The sequence below is a fragment of the Humulus lupulus genome, chromosome 1 (assembly GCF_963169125.1).
Source record: "Humulus lupulus chromosome 1, drHumLupu1.1, whole genome shotgun sequence".
Taxonomy (NCBI): domain Eukaryota; kingdom Viridiplantae; phylum Streptophyta; class Magnoliopsida; order Rosales; family Cannabaceae; genus Humulus; species Humulus lupulus.
Window position 1 is genome coordinate 309,332,423 of NC_084793.1, and position 13,108 is coordinate 309,345,530.

Consider the following 13,108-nt stretch of genomic DNA (forward strand, 5'->3'; position numbering starts at 1 on the left):
ACAATTAAAAAAAATTATTATTTTTGTGGTCAATAACCCAAAAGAAATAGATGATTTCCCCGCACCAAAATTCTTTATGCTATTTTTAGTACTCAAAATTTCTAAAAGGGAAACAAAAGTGAGTTGATTGGTTTACCTTAATAATTTGTTTTCAATATTTGAAGTGTGAACTCATCACCAAACTAACAAGGAAGAATTTTTTTAAAAAATAATTGTTTCTAGGGTACCATGAATATATATATAGATGAATATATATATATATATAGATGAATATATATAGGCAACCTATTAATTAAAAAATAATAATTTTTAACATTTTTCTCAATATTTCTTTTCGCATTCTTTAATTTTTTTTAGTTAATTTAATAATTTTATTATATCTTGTTTTCATAAACTTTAGAAAAAAACTCTTACTTGATGTATAATTTTTAGTTTTTTTAAAATTTTTTTTTTATTTAAATATTTTAGATAAATATTATTTATATGTATTTTTTAGAACATGACAAAGAAATTTTTTTTAAAAAAATATGAGTATAACTTAAAAAAAAATATATTATATATTAATTTTTAATAAAAATAGGGGTCTTAACCAAATTTTGGATACATAATATATATTTCCCACATAGATTATGAAAGTCTCTTATTTGAATTAAATTAATTGGTTAATTCAAATAATTAATCCAAGGATGTATGTAAAAACACGTTTTAACAGATTACGGAAATGCTTAAACAGATGTATGATATGTGTAAACAGAATTACTTAATCAGAAACGAAAAAATAAAGGACACACGAATTTTTACGTGGTATCAACAACCTTTGCAGGTTGTTACTAATCCACGGGGCCACGCCCAGAGAATGAAGTTTATTAGATAAGAATTATTCAAATTACAATCACCAATTGACTTATACAATCTTAAAGACTCCCTCTTTAAATTGTCGCAATCCCAGCAATTTGACACTTCCTAATAACACTTCCAAATGACTCAGAAACTTGAACTCCCTTCAACTTCTGGTCCGTGCACTAATCATCCCGAAGAGTGACTCACACTACAAGCTTCTCCCGAAGCTCTTAAACAAGGTGTCCTTGAGAGTTTTACCTGCAAAACAGTTAATAAAACATATGCAAGAAAAACAGAAAACAAAACACAAAGAGCTCTAGAACAAAAGCTCTCTGCACATGAAAACGACACTTCAACAAAATATGAAATCAATCTCTGAAGTCATAACCTAATCGTCTAGGTCAGAAGCTTTTATAGAGAAACAAAAGCATAAATAATGAATATTCACCATTGATTACTTGATGCACAAGATAATTCTAAATAGGGTAAATATCCACCTGTTTAGACAGAACCGGATTCTGCTGGAACCAAAAATACCCAGACTTTCCTAACCGAGACAAAAAGAATAAATGACAAGAATATTTCCAAGATAATTCCAGATTTATTCTATATACGGAAAGAGACATTACATCAGAGAATATTACACAATAAAAGGATTTAATCAATAAATACAATATTAATTTTGACTAAAAACAAAAATGCCAATAAACTAAAAATAGAAACAAATCCCTCAAAATCGGGATTTTACAATCTCCCCCTTTGGCACTTTGGAAGGCAAAATTAATATAACACTCCTGCAAGAAAAACAAGTTAGTGATTACCAAATAAAACTCCCCCTGCGAAAAAGCACAAGTAAGCACAAGTAATAAAAAACAAGTAATCATAAAAAACTCCCCCTCAAAAAGTAGAGGGTCCAGAGTTTGATGTTCACAAAAACACAAAAACTTAATAAAAAATAAACCAGGAGTGTGCTTCTCCCCCTATTTGTCTGTCAAAGTACCAAAGAAAAATATAAAAGACCCCAAAAGACCAATGTTGTATGGCAAAATAAACAAACAAAATAAAAACAGTGGTCAGAAATTTGAAGCACGGGTGACAAGCAGCCGAAGGTCATGAATGGACTGCTGGATGATGGCAAACTTTGTGTGAAGATCAGCCATACTAGAACGAAGGAACGCCAATTCAGTAGCCACAGCAGGTGAATCTGTTGGGACAGAATCAGGGGGCAGGTCCTCTGATGCGAAATTGAGTGATTGAGGCTTCACTTTCTTGGCGCTTGGTGCTTCGCCAGACTCATTTGAAGAACCACCTGATCGGAATGAAACGGCAGTAGAAGCTAGGACCAAGTCTTCGGTCTCCAGTTTGATGTCATCATTCTGCATGCTAAGAATCTTATAAATGAGATGGGGAAATGGCAAATTAAGAGACTTACGATTACCTCTGCGGAAACCAACAATTTGATCAAAAATGTGTTTTGCCAGATCAACTTCTATGCATGTGCCAACTTTATAGAGGAATGCGGCCAGGTCAAAAGAAATGGTGTTAGTGTGAGATGTAGGCTTCCAGTTGGAAGTGGCGAACTTGTGGAGCACAACATACATATTTGTCAGGTTGGTGACCAGCAGAACAGTGTTGGGAGACCACTGCATTCGTTGTCCCACGAGCTCGGACAATACTTCATCGCGATCAAGTGTTTCAGCAGCTTGGTCTTCAACAGTTGCAATCGGAATTTGGAGTGCGATTGCAATATCTTTAGGAGTGAAGGAGTACCATTGTCCGCGGGCATAAACCTTTTCGAAGTGAGGGGACTTTGGATCAAGCACATCATGGGTAAGATTGGCATAAAACTCCTTCACAACACGCTCCACATAGCCAGAAAGCTTTACCAGGGACCCAACCCACTCACGGGTTTGAAGCAAGATGAGAACTCCGAAGGACCTATGATCACTAAGAACAAAATTCCTCTCGGGAAGGAACTTACGATGGGAATACAGCATCATATCTCGTTCATTATCATTATAACAGAAGGAATAAGAGTGAGGTTGAAATTTTACCACTGACTTAGTAAGAGGAGTACCAGACCGAGAGATGAGTTTCTTGCCTTTTCCCTCGGATGAGGGTTTTGTTACCACAGGACTGGGAACAACGGCGACAGGGCTTGGGACTGTGTCCACATCTGGATCAGACGACGCAACATCTTCCTTTGCCCTTGGCTCAGTTTCGGTGGCTGATTCTTCAGGTTCCTGAGACAGCTCTTTGTCAGAAGCCACTTTCTCTGGGATATCTTCTGTGGATTCTTCAGCCACTGTTTCTTCTTCTTCATCTGCCTCAGAAGTGGACGGTGATGGTGGGTTGTCCTTGAGACGTTTCTTGACCGAGGATAGAGGAGAGACAGTCGATTCTGAGAGCGTTTTCCTCTTCAAAACACCTTTGGCATATGTCTTTGGTGGGAGAGACGACTTCTTTGGTGGAGAGGGTTCGACAGACCCTTTTTCGGATGCCCTAGTCTTTTTGGTTGGAGCTCTCTGAGAAGAAGGAATAACAGATTCCTTTTCGGTCACCACCCCTTTAGGTGGTGGTGACAACACAGGGACAGCAGCAGCAACATCGGGGAACACCAGAGGGGTCGCTGTGGGAACCGGAGTTGTCTGCTTACACGGCTTCATTTTGGGTCTTTTCCCCGCAGATGAACTAGGCGACGAGACGGACTTGGGAAGAGCAGAGGCAGACGGCAAGGCTGTGCTGTCAGGTGTTTCAGATAGAGGTTTCGAGAGATTGGTTGGAGTTTTCTTTGAGCGTGCTCCTCTGGTCCTCACCATGGTATCTATAACTCAAGAAAAAAACAAAGACAAGAAATAACAGCCAAGAAGATGAAGAAGAATTAGAGAAATCGTGTGAGAGAGACAAGAGGAAGAAACCTTTATAAAAAGGACCAAACCGATCGTGATCTTTCCATTACTCAAAATGGACGGTTAATTGCCCAAAAATCTGTCACATCTCTCTGAAATAACTGCTCAAATCTCATATGGAAGTGATGTTTCCTTTTTCAAAAAAATTTCTCATTAAGACCAAATATCCTCATCATGGCACACGATCTCCTTTCTCCCTTCCTTTACAATTTTCTTTCCCTTTTTATTTCAAAAAATACAACAATAGAAGAACATAAAAGGAAACCGAATTTAATGGTGAAGATCATGACACAATAAGAGAGATCAAACCCTAGCCATATGATTTAAAAAAAAAAAGAAACCACATCAAAGACTTTAAGCAACACAATATTCTCAATCAATTCACGTGAGATGCTAAGAATTTAAAAAAAACTTGAATAACTTGGTATATTGAAAAGAAACTCATCAAAGCAATATTCATAAAACCAAGATTCGGTCAAGACAATTCCCACATATTTCCTTTTCCTTTTTTTTATTTATTTTATTTTATTTTTATTTTATTTTATTTTTTAAATTTAATAGAATAAAACTAATCAAATACATCTTGAATTATGGGCACGTGACAAACAATCTGAACAATCAATGAGAGAATCATGTGTGTACGAGAACCTTAAAATAAAAAAAACTTGTGAAGATGAAGTCTTGAGCAATACCTGAACACAAATCAAGTACAATCCAGTTACTAAGCATATTTCAAAATGAATCAAACACTATGTGAACAATTATTATAAATTTTTCTTTTTCCTTTTTTTTTTTTAAAATTCGGTGAATCACAACTTCAAGCATATGTGTGTGAGAGTGTAGCAAGGGAACATTGCCCAATTTGACAGAAAGTCTCTTTCAAAAATTTGTACCCTATGAAGACGCTCTCACACTTACCCTAGTGGTAGCCCTTTTCTATGGTAGAGTATCCTCTTCATAACTCCGAATTACAAAGTTCCAATTTACTCAAAGATGGCTTTCACACACTAGGAAGGTAGCTCTATTCATTCATAGGAGCTTGAAATTGTGAAACACTAAACACCACTGTCACATAAACCAATGCTTGATTCACAGAAATATACTACGAAGGGATTGCTATTTGATTTTACTCTAGGCATGCAAATCAGGAATTCATACAACACAGAATAATTTATTCTAAGTCATACACACAGATTCTCAAAATGTTTGAACAGATTCTAAGCTCGTGCCAACAACTAAGAACCAATACTTTAAACAAGACAAACTCCCAAGGATTTTCTGAGGGAGTCAAACCTAACCGAATCCAAGGCCTTGGTGAAAATATCTGCAAGTTGTTTTTCAGTTTCAATATACTCAAGCACAAGAGTTTTATTCTCAACTAATTCTCTTATGAAATGGTGTCGAATATCAATGTGCTTAGTCCTAGAGTGTTGTACCGGATTTTTTGAAATGTTGATGGCACTTGTGTTATCACAAAAAACAGTTAAGGTGTCAAGATCAAACCCATAGTCTTTCAGCATTTGTTTCATCCATAAGAGTTGAGCACAACAACTTCCAGCAGCAATGTATTCTGCCTCAGCAGTGGAGAGGGAGATCGAGTTTTGTTTTTTGCTGTGCCATGACACCAAATTGTTCCCTAGATAGAAACATCCCCCACTAGTACTCTTTCGATCATCGGTGTTGCCAGCCCAATCTGCATCACTAAAACACACAAGAGTGGGATTAGTTTCTTTGGTGTACCAAAGCCCATAATCAGATGTTCCATGAACATATCTAATTATTCTTTTCACAGCCTTCACATGAGATTCCATTGGATTCCCTTGGTACCTGGCACACACACCAACACTATAACACAAGTCAGGTCTACTAGCAGTGAGATAAAGCAAACTACCAATCATACTCCTATAGAGTGTAGGATCAACTTTGACACCATTCTCATCTTTTGTGAGTTTAGTTGTGGTGCTCATTGGTGTTTTTGCAAATTTTGAGCTTTCAAGACCAAATTTCTTGACCAAATTCTTTGCATATTTGCTTTGACTCACAAAAGTGCCTTCCTCCATTTGCTTTACCTGCAGACCTAGAAAAAACGTTAGTTCACCCACCATACTCATTTCAAACTCGTCTTTCATTTGTTTCACAAACTTTTTCACTTCTGACTCAGAGGTAGAGCCAAAAACAATGTCATCCACATAGATTTGAGCAATTATGATATGTGAATCAACAGTCTTGATGAACAATGTTTTGTCAACTCCTCCCCTTTTGTACCCATGTGACACCAAGAAATTTGTAAGTTTTTCATACCATGCCCTTGGTGCCTGCTTGAGCCCATAAAGAGCTTTGTCTAGCTTGTAGACATGGTCAGGTGCATGAGGGTCTTCAAACCCTTTAGGTTGTTCAACATAGACCTCCTCATTTAAAACACCATTCAAGAATGCGGATTTCACATCCATTTGAAACAACCTGAAACCAATCAAACAAGCAATAGAGAGTAACAAACGTATAGATTCCAGTCTTGCAACTGGGGCAAATGTTTCATCAAAATCTATCCCTTCCACTTGTGTGTATCCTTGTGCCACCAATCTTGCCTTATTTCTTATGATAGTACCAAATTCATCAGATTTATTTTTAAAGATCCATTTAGTACCAATAATATTTGTGTCAAGTGGACGGGGCACAAGATTCCACACTTTATTTCTGAAAAATTGCTCCAATTCTTCCTGCATAGCCTCAATCCAATTAGCATCAGTTAATGCCTCTTTAACATTTTTAGGCTCAAAATTGGATAAAAAACAAGCAAAACGAGAAACATTACTAAACCTCTTTCGTGTCACCATGCTGTCTTTAGGATCCCCCAGAATTAAATCTGATGGATGGTTCAGTTTGACTCTGCTAGAAGGTTCTTTTCGAATCTCATCAGATATAATACCTGGAAACCTTTTTTCTGTCTGTTCAGTATCTGTGTCATCAGACTCAGGATCTGTGGATACAGATGTTCCGGAGGTTCCCACAGCATGGTCATGAACAGGTTCACCGTCAACTTGCTCATCGGATTCGTCCACAAACCTGTCAATTTCTTCTTCTGTAGAGAATTCAGAGAAATCTCGAACATCATCAATAACAACATTAATTGACTCCATAACAGTTTGGGTTCTCATGTTATACACACGATAAGCCTTACTATTAGTGGAGTACCCAAGAAATACACCCTCATCACTTTTGTTATCAAATTTTCCCAGATGTTCTCTATCCCTCAAAATGTAACAAGCACATCCAAACACATGAAAATAAGCAACACTTGGTTTTTTACCTTTCCAAAATTCATGAGGTTTTAGAGGTACCTGGACAAAGAAAGACACGATTTATGATATAGCAAGCAGTACTAATGGCTTCAGCCCATAGCCTCTTAGTTAGTTTCTTGCTATTCAACATTACCCTAGCCATTTCTTGCAGGGTACGATTCTTCCTTTCCACTACGCCATTCTGTTGAGGCGTTTTAGGAGCTGAGAACTCATGAGTTATACCTGCAGCCTTACAAAATTCATCATAGACCGAGTTCTCAAACTCCTTCCCATGATCGCTACGTATGCGCAAAATTTTTCCAATTGTGCAATCTTTTTCTACCTACAACTTAGTACACAAGGTTTTAAACGCATCAAACGTATCTGATTTTTCCCTTAAGAATTCAACCCATGTGAATCTAGAAAAATCATCCACACACACAAATATATACCTCTTACCATTCAAGCTTTCAACTTGAATTGGACCCATTAGATCCATGTGAAGCAACTCTAGCACTTTCGAAGTATTAATGTCAGAGACACTTTTATGAGTGCTTTTTAGTTGCTTACCAAGTTGGCATTCTTTGCACTTGCCTTCAGTTTCCTTACCCAAACTAGGTAAGCCACGAACAATCCCTGCATGAGACAACTTTTTCAACAGTTTAAAGTTTATATGCCCAAGTTTGGCATGCCACACATCAGTATTGTTACCTAAGGCAGAATAACACATGAAAGAGGGTAACATGGTATAACAATTGTCTCTAGACCTGTACCCTTCAAGAATTTCCTCACCATCTTGATTTACCACAACACAATTTTCTTTATCAAAGTTGACCGTGAAACCTTGGTCACAAATTTGGCTAATGCTAAGGAGATTAGCCTTAAGTCCTTCAACAAGTAAAATTCCTTTAATTCTTGGTAACCCATCAAAATCAAGAGTACCTATTCCAAGAACATTACCTTCAATACCATTACCAAACGTGACTGATCCACAATGCATAGGTCTTATGTCAGTGAGAATTGTCTTGTTACCTGTCATATGTCTAGAACAACCACTGTCAAAATACCATAAGTAAGACGAAGGAAGTCTATCATCACAAATTCCAGCAAAACATTTTGTCTTTTCAATCCAAACATTTTTTGATTTAGATCTTTTCACTTTCATGTTTTCTTTGAAATAATTCAAATTTTCAAAGTATTTGTTTTTAGCAAAATTCATGAGAGTGAAACATCTTGGTCTAATATGTCCCTTTCTCCCACAGAAGTGACATGTGGGAATAAACACAGTACTCTTACCTTTGTTCTTACGACCAGTGAACCTTTTTTCTGTAACAACAGGTTTGTTTTCTGTTGAGTCAGACACTATACCTGTGGGAGCAGAACTTTCAGGTGCCAATAACCCTGCAGAAACAAACACAGTTTTTTGCACTTTTTGAGAACTTGAGGCTCCAAGTCCTATGTGCCCTTGTTGAGCTGCATTCTGAATTTCCTCAAAAACAGTAGATCCAGGGTTAAGCATGCTAACATTCTTATTGAGATTCTCAAGATCTTTTGTCAATTTGCTTATTTCATTAATTTTCGAATTAAAATCATTTTCAAGCAATTCATTTTGATCAACAAGTATTTTAATCTCAGCAGAAAGTTCTTTGTTCTTACTAACCAATGATCGATTCTCATAACACAATTTCTCCCATGATTCATACAATTTTTTGTATGCTTCTCCTAGAGACTCATCATTTAGATCGGATTCATCACTATCCGAGCTTTCACCTTTGGTACAATTGTTTAGGCACACCATTTTGGCCTCTCTCAATGTTGACTCAGAAACGCTGGTTGTGAATGCAACGTTCTCTTTTTCCTCTTCACTGTTATCCGAGTCTTCGTCACTCCATGTAACGATCATACCTTTCTTGTTCTTTTTGAGAGTGTTTGCACATTCAGCCTGGATGTGCCCAAAGCCTTCACATTCCCTGCACTGAATACCCTTTTTGTTAGAGAAAGAGGGTTTAGAGTAAGAGAAATTACCTCTAGGAGCCTTTCCAATGGTTTGCCTATTCCAAATCTTTTTCATGTATTTTTGAAATTTTTTTGAGAGCAAAGCCATTTCATTATCACCGTCTCCCTCATCAAGAGTCTCCATCTCCGTGCTTTTGAAAGCAATCGTTTTTTCTTTTTCTTTTGATGGGTTAGGTTTGTCCTTTTGACGAATCTTTTGGTTAAGCTCAAAAGTTCGTAGTGATCCCATCAACTCTTCCACCTTCATGTTGCTGAAATCTTTTGCCTCTTCCATTGCTGTGAGCTTCACATTAAACCTGTCAGGTAGAACTCTAACAATTTTCCTAACAAGTACAGAATCATCAAGTTTCTCACCCAAGGAAAAATATTCATTAGCAATATCAGAAAGTCTTTCATAGAATTCAGTTAAAGTCTCAGAATCAGACATTCTGAGATCATCAAACCTAGTTTGAAGCATAATGAATCGAGATCTCTTGACATCAGCTGTTCCTTCAAATTGAGTTTGAAGGATTGTCCAGGCTTCTTTAGCAGAGGTGCAAGTGGAAACAAGCTTTATAAAACTTTCTCCAACACCATTGAATATGGCGTGAAGAGCTTTATTATTATAGCTAGATAATTTTTCTTCTTCTGTGTCCCAAACAAGTTCAGATTTTATAATTGTGCTTCCATCTTCACCTTTTTTAGTAGGAGGTGACCATCCAGACAAAATTGCTCTCCATGCTTTCTCATCTTGAGCTTTTATGAAGGCTCTCATCCTAACTTTCCAATATGGGTAGTTTGAGTCATTTAGCAATGGAGGTCGAGACACCGAACTACCTTCTGCAAAGAAAGACATTTCACACAAATCAAATCAAACGGAAAATAACCACAAGATCTCACTAAGAGTTTAGTGAACCTCTCTGATACCAATTGAAAGTCTCTTATTTGAATTAAATTAATTGGTTAATTCAAATAATTAATCCAAGGATGTATGTAAAAACACGTTTTAACAGATTGCGGAAATGCTTAAACAGATGTATGATATGTGTAAACAGAATTACTTAATCAGAAACGAAAAAATAAAGGACACACGAATTTTTACGTGGTATCAACAACCTTTGCAGGTTGTTACTAATCCACGGGGCCACGCCCAGAGAATGAAGTTTATTAGATAAGAATTATTCAAATTACAATCACCAATTGACTTATACAATCTTAAAGACTCCCTCTTTAAATTGTCGCAATCCCAGCAATTTGACACTTCCTAATAACACTTCCAAATGACTCAGAAACTTGAACTCCCTTCAACTTCTGGTCCGTGCACTAGTCATCCCGAAGAGTGACTCACACTACAAGCTTCTCCCGAAGCTCTTAAACAAGGTGTCCTTGAGAATTTTACCTGCAAAACAGTTAATAAAACATATGCAAGAAAAACAGAAAACAAAACACAAAGAGCTCTAGAACAAAAGCTCTCTGCACATGAAAACGGCACTTCAACAAAATATGAAATCAATCTCTGAAGTCATAACCTAATCGTCTAGGTCAGAAGCTTATATAGAGAAACAAAAGCATAAATAATGAATATTCACCATTGATTACTTGATGCACAAGATAATTCTAAATAGGGTAAATATCCACCTGTTTAGACAGAACCGGATTCTGCTGGAACCAAAAATACCCAGACTTTCCTAACCGAGACAAAAAGAATAAATGACAAGAATATTTCCAAGATAATTCCAGATTTATTCTATATACGGAAATAGACATTACAGCAGAGAATATTACACAATAAAAGGATTTAATCAATAAATACAATATTAATTTTGACTAAAAACAAAAATGCCAATAAACTAAAAATAGAAACAAATCCCTCAAAATCGGGATTTTACAGATTAGAAGCAATTTTTTTAGAAAAGTCAAATAACATAAGAGATGTTCATAAAGGAAACCTTAAATAAACCAAAAAAAAAGAACAAAAGGCTGTTAGACAACTAAAGAACCTATAAATAGTAGTTAAAACCTATATAAAAAAAATTAGTCACACGTGCAACTACATGTTTGAACTTAGTTTTCGATATTGTAAATTATTCGGAATTTTCTGAAAATTTGTAGGATGCTCTAAATAGCTACAATATATACGGTCATAAAAACAAAATTGCGCCGAAAATTGTTAACGGATTGTAAACACTAAGAATTCTACCGTTAAAGCTTAAAGTGAAACCCTACAAGAGAATTCCTGTATATATATATATATATTCAAAAAGTCTAAAAATCAACATAATAAACAACTACTAGTCACCCATAAGATCTTCATTAATATATAACATGAGAAACAATAAAGAACTACAACCTTCATTATGAGGAGGAAAATCATTTTCTACAAATACTCCAAAAAAAAACCTCAAAAATTCCAAAAAAAAAACCAATATTAGATATCAGTATATGCTTGATGTTACTTTTCATTCTAAAAAATGAATAATCAACCCAATAATGCATGTCCATTTTCTTAGAATCCAAACAACCCAATAATATGCAAATCAGTAATAAGAAATCTCACTCACTCGTCTACTACTGTGGCGCAATGAGAGCATAGTTGAGACAGAGAGACTAATCCAAAAGGCACACCAAAAATTAACCCAAAAAACCAAATCTCATTAAAATATATTTGCAAAAATGTTTGGAGTTGTTTATTACACAGTTTTCTTGTGATCAAGCCAAAAAGCCAAATACTCTTGTCATTAGCTAAACGACTATTCAAACAAATCCTATATTAATACTAATTAGCCCAAATAATTAATTATTATAATAATATTCTAATACTGATAGTGAACGTTGGATTTTTTAAATGTACCAGCCGGCACAGCTACTATCTCTCACAGCCGGCTCTCTCTCTCTCTCTCTCTCTTTTCTCATTGGAAGCCATTTTTGCACTGTAATGCCCCGGATTCCCTATTATGGTTAATGGCTGGGTTAGTAGGCCGGGAGGGACATAACTATTTAATTATGCCATTAAATGTGTTTATGCATGTTTATGAGAATTATATTATAATAGAATGTTAAATGCATGCATGCGAGTCCACATTTGTTTACAGGGGTATTATGGTAATTTGGCCCGTTGAGGGTATAATTGTATATTTGTATGTGCGATAATGATATATTGTGAGACCACATTATAATGTGGATTGGTTCGAGTATTTCGACATGAGACGATCTTTAAACGTGATTTATCGGTTTGGTCATAACAGGTTTGAGCTCGGGGCTCGGGGTGAGTCTCGAGGTGATATTAAAGGTTATAGCGTTACCGGGGATTTTAGGGTAATGGGTTACGAAACATTGGTGTTTGAGGATATTGAGATTAGCGGGAATTGGGAAGCGTTAATTATGATTAATGGGTTAAGCTAGAAGTACCAATTTTACCCCTAGAGTAGTTTGAAAGGCTTTAGATGACACAAGGGCATTTTGGTCTTTTTAGGGGTGGATATATATGAACTTAAGTGGCTGAAGACTGTAGAATAAAACAGAGTAAAACAGGGGTTAGTTTCTTTTCTCTTCCCGTACAAATTCCTCCATTTCCTTCTTTGGTGTTTTGAGCTCTAGTTGTGGATTCAAGCTAAAGGAACTTAGGGCTGGGTTGGAGACTTGTTTCTGCTTGTGTGGGAAGTTCAAAACAGGTTCTAAGGTAAGCTTTGACCATTGAATTCAAGTTAAGCTCTGTTTTTGTTCTAGCTTTTGAATCATGAGTTTGATGTGGGAAGTGAGAATCAAAGGAGGTTTTTGGTGTTAGTTGATTGGGTTTTTGTGAGGAGGTGTATGGGTAAGGTTTAAGGGTTGAATTGGATGTTTGGAAGAGGTTTAGAGAGGGTTAGAAGGTCTGGTTTGTGAAGGGAAATGCAGGGTTGAAAATCTAGTTCGTGTGTGGCCGTTCTAGCTTTTCTGGGCTGGGTGCCGCGGCACAGCTTTTGTGTGCCGCGGCCCATGCGTGTCTGGCAGATAGGGCTTGGGGGCGTGCCGCGGCACGGCTTTTTGGGGCCGCGGCCCATAAGGCCAAACTTTGCTAAAAGTGGTTTTTAGCTTAGGGATTCAAAC